The sequence below is a fragment of the Lolium rigidum genome, chromosome 3 (genome assembly GCF_022539505.1).
Source record: "Lolium rigidum isolate FL_2022 chromosome 3, APGP_CSIRO_Lrig_0.1, whole genome shotgun sequence".
In the NCBI taxonomy this organism is placed as follows: Eukaryota; Viridiplantae; Streptophyta; class Magnoliopsida; order Poales; family Poaceae; genus Lolium; species Lolium rigidum.
In genome coordinates, this window is record NC_061510.1 from 317267335 (window position 1) to 317277593 (window position 10259).

General features: G+C 44.3%; 1 long non-coding RNA gene across 1 annotated transcript; it reads right to left on the reverse strand.

Annotated features, from left to right (window-relative positions):
- Positions 1-303: 303 nt before the first annotated feature.
- On the reverse strand, positions 304-2523 carry LOC124699923. The gene is made up of 3 exons (XR_007001564.1): positions 2095-2523; positions 931-1025; positions 304-447 (listed from the first exon to the last, which is right to left on the reverse strand). It is a non-coding gene; the product is annotated as an uncharacterized LOC124699923 (long non-coding RNA).
- Positions 2524-10259: the final 7736 nt, after the last annotated feature.

Below are 10259 nucleotides of genomic sequence, written 5' to 3' on the forward strand. Positions count from 1 at the left end.
AGCTTCAGTGTAGTGTTAAACGACAACTTCTACCTATGCAGCCCAACTGTAAAAACATGGAACTGCTGACACTTAATGAATTTATGCTTCAAATACGAATGGTAGAAAAATGTAGAACATGTGCAAGCTAGTGCTAGTTTTTATTCATTGTCCTGTGATCACTACTTTTAATTTTAATACAACGGATAAGGACATGTTCTAAGGTTTCCTCGTTTCTTTTCTAGAACGACCGTATCCCGTATGTATGGATGAGAAGAGCTGAAAATAACACATATGTAAAAAAGATACAACTGAATCTGAGTCAAATTATAAGCTGGGGAAGCTGAACTCCCCTTTATTAGTTATTAATATAGCATCTTGTTACATTAGAAACTTAGATAGACCAAGGCATACGTTCAGCAAGTTCCTCCGGATAGCACATAGGAACTGCAGCAGCCGGTACTTCACCTGGATAAAACAAAATTGCCAATCTGTTAGTAGATATAAATACAGGAAATATGGTTCAAAAAAGTTTGGGAACAATATGTCTGGGCAAAGTTGTACTCTATAATACACTACCTCCGTACATTAGACCTTTTAGATATTTTAAAATGGACTAGATACGGGCCAAAATGAGACTAGATATGGATCAAAATAAGTGAATCTACAAAAAGCTAAGTCTTATATTAGTGAACGGAGGGAGTAACAGATATCATATCTCTGGATATATCTCCTAGGATTACCTATGACAATGAACTAAATCCTTGAGACCTTTGACATTCCAACTTATTTGAATGCTACTAATGTTCTGCTTTCAGCTTGCCAACTCTGAACAGCGAAAACAAGGAAGAATTGTATGCATGGCCAAATGGGCACAGCCAGATAAAACATTTTTAATACAAAAACTCAATCAATCAACTATCTCACAAACTATGCAGAAGATGTTCCTACCTGACAATTCCAGCACCTCGGAACATGAAACCGACAATCACTCTATGCATCTTGCAATATTTCAACTCCATTGCATCCACCAGGAATAGCCACGTCTAGAAGCATTAGAAGTTGGGCAATTTATAAAAGGTACGAGTAAAATATATATGGATAAGAGAATGCAATATTGAGTCAGCTACATCGATGAATTGACAAATATAACTTGAGAAAAAAATCTTTTTTATAGATGTTTTATAACCCACTTTTGATACTAACAGTAGATAAACCAAATCAAATCTGCTTTAAAATGCTGATATCATTTATGAAAATGGTACAATATAGTTATTTCATAACAAAAGTTTTAGCTGATAAGGATAGAAGACCGTTTAGATTTTTTCCCACGTATCAAGCAGAAAATATTGAAGCATGCCTAAACTAATAAATTCTAGTAACAAAAGTGATTTTGGTGTTCAGCTTTAAATATATCTAGCCTATTTGAGATGAGAAATTTATTTTATTTTTGTGTGGTGCAAGCTTGCAGCAGAGGTCTTCAAAAACTGACAAAAGAACTATTATTTCAGAAGGTATAGATTCAGGGAAAGTTGTTACTATGGAGATCACATTAATAACAATACCAAAACAGACAGTACTAGATAAAATAATATAACTAGCTTTTAGGTTCCAAACATGCCAACTGAGTTACTCATTGGACATCTGATTTGGGAGCTCTGAAGTGTGAAGACATAAAAAAACAATATGGCTACAAGTTTGTAAAAAATATCTAGCTAAGTTTAAGTTATCAGTGAACACTTGAGAAGCACAACAAAGGTATTCCGTCAACCATGTCTAGAACATCACCGGATCTGGTCACTAACACAATACAAGGACAAAGGATGAGCAATCACCTGGTGCATAGAAACTTGCTAAAGGATGTTACTTGATTTCAGACGTGACAAAAACTATTGTTTCAGATAGTATAGATCGAGTGAAAGTTGCTATTATGGAGATAACAGAAATATCAATATCAAAACATATAGTACTAGATAAAATAATATAACTAGCTTTGAGGCTCCAAACAGGGAAAAATGTTATTTGAAGCACAACAAAGGTGTTCAATCAACCATGTCTAGAACATTACCAGATCTGGTCACTAAGACAATACAAGGACTAAGGATGAGCACTCACCTGGTGCATAGAAACTTGCAAAAGGATGACACTTGATAGGATAATGACTTCCATAAAGTTTTCTGAATTGCATGGACATAAGTTGAACCATGTAGACATTGCCATCTACAAATACAATGATTGCACGGTTATCCTCATCATACCCCAGTATTTCCATCTTTCTCATCGATCCCTCAATCTGAGGAGGGAGCCCAAGAAGGGTATGCACTTCAAAGGTGTTCTGCAGCAACCATGTAGTACCACCATGACAACTGACCCTCCTCTGCCACACCTCGAATCTACCGTGGGAAAATATAGCGAGACCGAGAGCATCATCCTCTGCCCTGATTATTTGATGTCTGAGGGAGCCATTAAGACATGGAGGCCCCTTGATCACAGCTAGGCTCTGCCTATCCAAATCAAACTCAACTATGTCGTCTGCCAAATAATCCAAATCCAAAACATTTCTGTTCATACTCACACTCTTAGAGGGCCAGTAAAGAGCGTTACCAATAAGGATTCCAGGATCAGCCTCATCAAGCTCACATCGATCCGTGGTTGAGATAAGATTGCCCCAAACGGCAGTCTCCGAAGAGTATACACAAGCCATGGGTGAAGTATCGCCGTAGTCATGTTCGTCATCATACTCGTCTTGGTCTCCGCCTCCCGAGAGGGACATCAAGACCACGTTGAAGGGGCTCGAGTGGCAGCTGCCGTGCACGTGGCCGTCGTCCGCGGCAGCACAGAGCACAGCCCCATAGATGTAGAAGCCTCTGAACGCTGGTGGAGCGTCAAGGCGGTGGTGCTCGCCGGTGATGGGGTCGCACACAATGACCTTGTTGCGCTTATCATCCAACAAGAGGACGCGGCCGTGGCGGCACCCGAGCAGACCGAGACGGATCCCACTGCGGCGGTCAATTTGATGTTGCAGGTCGAAGCGCTCCGGAGGAATGCGGTCTGGAGGACCTAAGGTGGATCTGAACTTGATGCCCCAGATGTGGGGCTCGAAGACGCCGAGGAGGGGCGGTTTCCCTTGGTGGGCGCGGAAGCGGCGGAGGAACCGGGGCTCGGTGACGAGGCCTCGCCAGTGCTCGCAGACCGCGGAGGCGCGTAGCGGGGAGGATGGCTGCGGCGGGAGGCGGAGGAGGATCTCACAGAGCATGTCCTCATTGAGCGGCAGGGATTCGGGATCCGCCGGCGACTTGGCGCGGCGGCGACGGCCGCGGCCGGTCACTCCGACGCCATTCCCGCTCGCGTGGATCTGGGGATGGAGGCGCGGGCTCCGGCGGAGGGGAATCCCGGAGACCTCCTCACTGGTGCCGATCTGGGGATGGAGGCGCGGGCTGCGACGGCGGGTCATCTCCTCGCCGCCGACGGTGGTTCGTTCGTGGGCTATTTGATAAAATGCCCCACTTTACTTTGCCATTTCCCTCATAAGGCACATTTACTTTAGCATGGCTAAAATGCCCTGCTTTACATGGCCCATTTGCTAAAATGTCCAGTTCGGTGATTTACTGGTATCTGATTACTAGCTGAAACAATCTCCTCTTAATCTAATCTCTAACTGACAATTACTTCTATGCCCTTGAGTGGATTGATCCAAAGCTGGACACCGGCCCAAGTGCATCTCTATCTCTTTCCCGTACGAGTATGCAGCGACGCCGGCGATGGTCACGACCGGCCGGCCGCCCCGACCGAGCCCCAGCACCGTTCTCTTTTCCTTGCCTCGTCCCTCTCCATGCAGGTCTCAATCTTGGCGATCTTGAACGAGCACAACAGCTGCCCGCCTTCTCGGCACGGCCGGCCAAAGAGAGAAAGGAAGAGAGGGCTAAGACAATATTGACGGCGGCGAGAGAGGGGACGGCGCTGAGGGCTTGGTCGCGACAGTTGGGCGGGTTCTTCGCCAGCCCCGGCGTAGCCTGACTCTGTTCGTACGTCTGAGACATAAGCCAAAGAGATAAAAGCTTAGCCCGGTTAGAGATTAGACTAGAAGGAGATTATTTCAACTAGAACCAGTAAATCATCCAAATGGGGCATTTAAGCAAACAGGCAATGTAAAGCGGGGCATTTTAACCATACCAAAGTAAATATGTTTTTTGGGACAAATGACAAAGTAAAGCGGGGCATTTTATCAAATAGCCCTTCGTTCGTGGGTGGACGACTGCACTGAGGCCTTGTTTACTTGTCTGGTATTTTTGGGATTGGGAGGGGAAAATACCGGCCCACGACCAAATCCCGAAAGTTCCCGGATGGGCTGTTTACTTGTCTGGTTTATTTCGGGAATTTTCCGGCCCATCCCCGATTTTCCCGACCCAGTAAGCTCCAGGCTCCGGTTTTCTCACCCACGAGGTCAACCCCGTGTTTTTGGTCGTGGACAGCAGACAGAGAGGAGGCGACGCGACGGCGGCGACAGGCGGCAGGAAAGGAGATGGCGGCGGGGACTGAGCGAGCAAACCGCAATGGCGACAACGAGATCCTGCTCCGGCGACTGTTCCCCTGTAATTCCTCGCGCCTCCTCCCCTTTTCCCCTCCTCCCTAGCTATGGTTTCCTGGTGTCGCTGCCGTCCGCAACGGAGCTCTGGGAGCTCGCCGTCGCCTCTCTCGAGATGGGTAACCTCTGCCGCCGGTGAGTCCGTGCCAGATCGATGCGCAACAGCTCTTCGTCGAGGCTTTCCTCGGCAAGCACCCGCACCACAAGAGGGGCAAGCTCGCCTCCTCCTCGGCCGCTGCCATGTTGTAGGATTGATAGCTTCAGCTCCGGTCATTCAGCTCACTGCCTTTTCCTAGTTCGAACCTTGTACTGGTCCAACCTTATTTTGTTCTGTTTCTTCTACGGTGGCTGTTCAAAACATGGATGTTTAAGTTATACTCACGGCCTGTCCGGAAGTTAGTACACAAGGGAGCACAATCGGTGGATAAAACTAGGTGGGGAATAATCTTGGCAGGTATTGTGGAGGCCTGAATGATCTTACTAAAGTTACTTTGTGAGCCAAGTAAAATATGGAGGATTCAATCAGCTACTCTTGAAATAAGACTAACCCCTGACGAGATATTTTGTAGAAGGATAAAGTAAGATATCTGCTCTTGCTGCATACTAATGTTCATTTGCAACCTCCTGTTTAGTTTATTGGAAAGGGTAAATTTCAAGTTTGTAACACTTTATTTGTGAAGTTGGTTCTCAAATAAGTGCAGTATTTAGCTCAGATCATCCTTACCTGACCAATTTCATTGCCTATGTCAATTAAATTACAAATTATTTGTGTGAATTTGTTGTACGTTGCTCAGAAGCATCTCCACACAAGTTCAATTACTGTTTTCAGTAGTTTGGCATACTCTCATGCACTAATAATTCCCAAATTCAGAACCAACTTTTATAATTCTATTCAAGATAGCACATTTTGTTTTGTGACATGATATATTGAATAAGCTGACCATAATATACAGTTAGATTTACTTGGCTGCATCGACAACACTATCTTCTCGGCTTTTGAACTGAAGTCTTGTATATTCATGCTTTATTTGGCAGCTGCACTTGCCTTTGCATATACTGAGCTATGAAGAACATGAGTGCAATTATCACAGAATTACAAAAAGAAACAACTGATTAACTTAATCTCTGCCCCTGTGTTTTTAATTTAGAGGGTCCTTTAGACTTCTGATTAAGTAGCTTTTTTTTTTTGATAGATACCTATAACCATTATGTTCAATGATTTACTGTCCGGTGATCCTTTCGGATCCACCTGGTATTCTGTTAAGCATCAGTAGTTGCTGCTTTATTCTATCATTATACCATTTTACCTTCCTGTGTTTGACATGCTCTGTATTTGAAAATGCTCTGTAGTAGTTTTTTTTTTCGAATGCTAGTGATTTCTGGAATGATAATGAGCTTGTAACCCTTGCACAGAATGCTTTCTTAGAGGCAGACTTCTGTGAGAATGAGGTCAATGGTGCAGTCTACTGAAGGTGCTCCAGGGCCTGATGGTTTATCTTTTATTTTCTATCAGAAGTTCTCGGATTATATTAGTTCAGTATAACTGGGCATAGACAAGCGTACTGAACTGGGATCTTTTTGATTTAAGTTATATTCTGCTACTGTTGGTTAAACTGTAGGTTGACTGTTGTAGTCTGGGTCTCCCTTCTTGGCTAGCGTTGAGCAACATCTAAGAACTGGTTTTTGCATCTTATTTGACCACTGGCAGACCATTTTGGCTATGATGTGCAATAACATTTGAATGGTTTTCGACCGGTAAATAGCATGAGCGACGGGGAGCCCTGAAGCCAACTTTTGGTGTGTATGTAAATTATAAGGATGCTCCCTAGTTGCAGTTGCTATGTATCAGTACTAAATATTACCTCTGCGTATAAAATGGAGTTTATGTAAAAAATGGAGTTTTTAATTTACTGATTGGCTATTATCATGTCTTGGGATGCAAAGATTGAGTTTTTATTATCTGATCTCAATCCTCTTATATCCCCTCTCATCCCCAAAAACAAAGTAACTAGAGGCTGTGGGGAGGGTGTGGGGAAATGTGGGGAAATTAGGGGAAAAATGGGGATTTGGTGAAATGGGGGGTTTCACCCAATCCCTTCTCATCCCCAAACTCCTAGTGGGTGGAAATACCCTAGGAGTAAACAAGGCCTGAGAGTGAGGAACGGATGTGGATTTCCTACTACAGTTACTAATCTAAAACGAGAAGACTGAAATTCTCAATCAGTCCGAAGTCCGAACACTGAATATTTCACCATCTCTTGCCAATCTGCCAGTGCCATTGGTACAGGTCTACAAAAGGAAAAGATGTCCACCGGACAATTGGAAATCTACTGTGCATTATTATTACATCCGTTGCAAAATAACTGTCTTAGTTTTGTATATATGTATGTACATATTCTAGTTGTACGTACTTCTATATCTAAGAAACGCTGAGAAAGTTGGTATTTTAGAACGGAGGGGGTGGGCTTGGTCGGTTTGATATGTGAAATACTTTCTCCCGTCGGATTAGATTGACGCAAGCTTATGCACAAAATACACATGGAGCTGGTAGTATCCGGTGTCGATTAATTCTGGCCAGAGGTAGTAGCTCTTAATCATGCTCGTCGGGTAACCATTTTGGAATTTTGCAACTCGGAACTTGCCGGTACAACAAACGCCTTCTAAAATTCGCGCCATTTGCTTCTTCTTTTTTGGCCTCATTGCTCCGTTGTGTTCAGGCATAATGTTTCCAACACGCAGCTGGATATACAAGACCTGTACCTAGCAGCTGGACATCAGTTTGCTTCCACTATAGATTCACCAAATTGCTTGAGTTACGATTAGGATGACAACAACAAATGGTGGTAACTGAATTCCCGATGCTTCCCATGCCCATTGGCATACCTAGTAAGCACAACCGGATGCATGGTGAGATTTTTTTTAGGCAAAAATGTTCTCCTGGGAGCTTATTTATATCATCTTATGGATGGGCGTATTTACATGGGCCTTCAATGCGAAAATGGGCATTGGTGGCAGACGTGAATTTTTGGCTCTTAGGGACGCCCTCATATCTGAACTGTCCCGAGCCCTTTATGATCGGTAAACAAAGTAGCATTTAAAAGCATTAAATCATTTCATAAAAAGGAAAAATGGAAGAATACGTGAGGAATACACTGCAATTTAAGAGGACAATAAATTCTAGGAGAATTAGTAGCATTTAAAGTCATTATGATCGTTGACTTTCTACCGCATGGCATTTAATTGTCATTTAAACCCTGGAGAAGATAAGAGAGCGGAATGTAATAAATCATTTTTAAATCTAGTAGTAAATCATTTTTAACGGGATGAGAAAATTAGTTCGTGAGAGCAAAATATTAGATAACAATAGATAATATTTGGAAAACTAACCCACTATTTTGAATGATTAGGTATTATGGTCAAACTTTTACCACCGGATAACTACTTTGAATGATAGTGGGCTCCACATGTCATTTATCACAACATATACTTAAATATGGAATAATAAAAAATATTTTAGTTGTACGATGAAAAATATTTTTATTGGTGGTTACTTACAATAATTATAATTTTCAAGCACATAAATTCAAAGTGTTCACCCACTGCCTTATCACACACTTCTTGGTGGAATGAAAATTGATTTTATTTCATGTTCTAGAAATTCATACCTACCATAGAGTGAAAACTATTTTTCAAAATTTAGTAATTAAACTAAAAGTTAAAGTTTTTAGTGTGATGTGGCCCACGCTGCAATCTACAAACTACTTTTTACTTATGGCTCATTAATTAACTCTGCTACATTTAATAATTATCATCAATATGCCTGGCCCACATGTACTGTTTGCGATATGAATACATACTTGATTACGTGTATAGCTGGTATTATACCCGGAGCCTGTACTAGTAACAAATCGGCCGGATGTAAAAGAAGGACGGTGGGATACAAGGGAGGGGAGGGCCTATGTGCTCCACTGCAATTCTCCATTGGTGGCGGGCATCAAAGTTTAAAGTGGATTTATACTTGAGATTGGAGTAGTATATAGGAAGCCTTCGCTTGAAGAACCTTAAGTGGGAAGTGAGCCCATCCTATCGCCCCAGTGAGGCGACAGGAGGGGGAAACCCCTTGCCGCTAGCCCACCTCTCTCCCTCCTCCCTGGAGCCCTGGGCACAACCTGGCAAAGTCAGGCCGGCGCAGGCGGCCACGGAGGCCTCCTCATCCCCTGGCACAAAGGATCGGCGTGAGTCATCTTCTCTGAGCTAGGGTTTGGTGCAGCCAAGTACCATGGCGTGGTGGCTCCACTGCCACGTCTGAAGAAGCTGCGACGGATCGGCGCGGTGGCCTACACTTTGGAGGGGCGGTGGCTTCGGTCCCGATCTCTTGGCAGCAAGGAATGGATGGCGGGGCCTGCGGGATCATTGATCGCTTCAGCGCCAGTGGTCTGAGCCTGCATCATGTTTTGATAAGTTGGGCACAAATTTGTGTGGCTGCCGGTGGAAGCTGAGATTGATGATGGTAACGCCTCTTGGCATCGTTTTTCTTATTGAAGGCATCGTTTTTGCAGCCCCCATTTTTGTGTTGGGGTGATCTGGGGGAAACCCGTTGACGACGCTTTGGTGTCGTTATCCATGCTGGGGCATCGTCTTTGGAGCACTATCTGGCGGAAGTGATCTGGAGGTGGATCGGTGTTTCTCCTATCACATCAACGATGACGAGTTTCAGCGGCATGGCGCAGCGGGGTGTCGGCGTTAGATGCGTGATGGTGGACGCGCGTAGGGCGGGGGCATTTGTTTGGCACCATGGAGGCATTTATGGTTGGTCTGTTGAGGGCTTTGCAGATCTCAACCGTGAAGATGCTTAGTGGTTTAACGGCTGGGATGGCTCTTGTTGTGGATATGTCAACTAGATATACCACGGCGGAACAAATTCTTCCACTCTAGATATATTCTTAGGCCTCAATGATTTGTGAAATAGATGGGTTTCAGGATGCCATCATGTTTTTTTGGTTTATCATTTGGTATTTAACGTATAATGCCGTTGTGTGCTCCAGGCTGTAAATATTCCTCCGCAATTACATGTTGCTGATCTAGAGTTTATCATTGCAGCAGTGACATTTTCGAAATACATGACGTGTTTTCTCCTCTTTGCAGAAGAAACTGTGCAACTTTCAGAAAACAAAGTGCAGTGGACGATCAAATGGGAACTACGGAGTATTTACTTAATTTTGACAAAAGTGTATTTTAGGGTTTTGTAAGGGTATTTTACCCTTATCCATTATTTTGGTAACTATGACACCGTGCTAGTGTATTTGGACTAATACATGTCTATAAGATGATTCCCAGATATTAGCCAAAGAGGTATAATGGTGTATCAATGGAACAAGAAGGCAACGGGAGACCCCCCACTTCGATGAAAAATCAATAGGGTTTTTCCAGAGCCTGGCCGGTCCCAGACCCGGTCAGACTGGCCCTAGCACCGGACCGCCCGGCGCCGACCGGGCCCAGCGCCTGTGCCATCCGGGCAGGTTCCAGTAAAGGAGGGCGTGCACTCCGGTCTGCGTCCGGTCGCCAGCCTGGTTTGGACCGGCCACTTCGGTCCATAGCCCGGCCGGACCGGGTTCCAGACCGAGCGCCCCGGTGCCCAACCGGCCTTTGCGCTTGTGCCATCCGGGCATGATCCAGTAACCTGAGAAGCACGCCT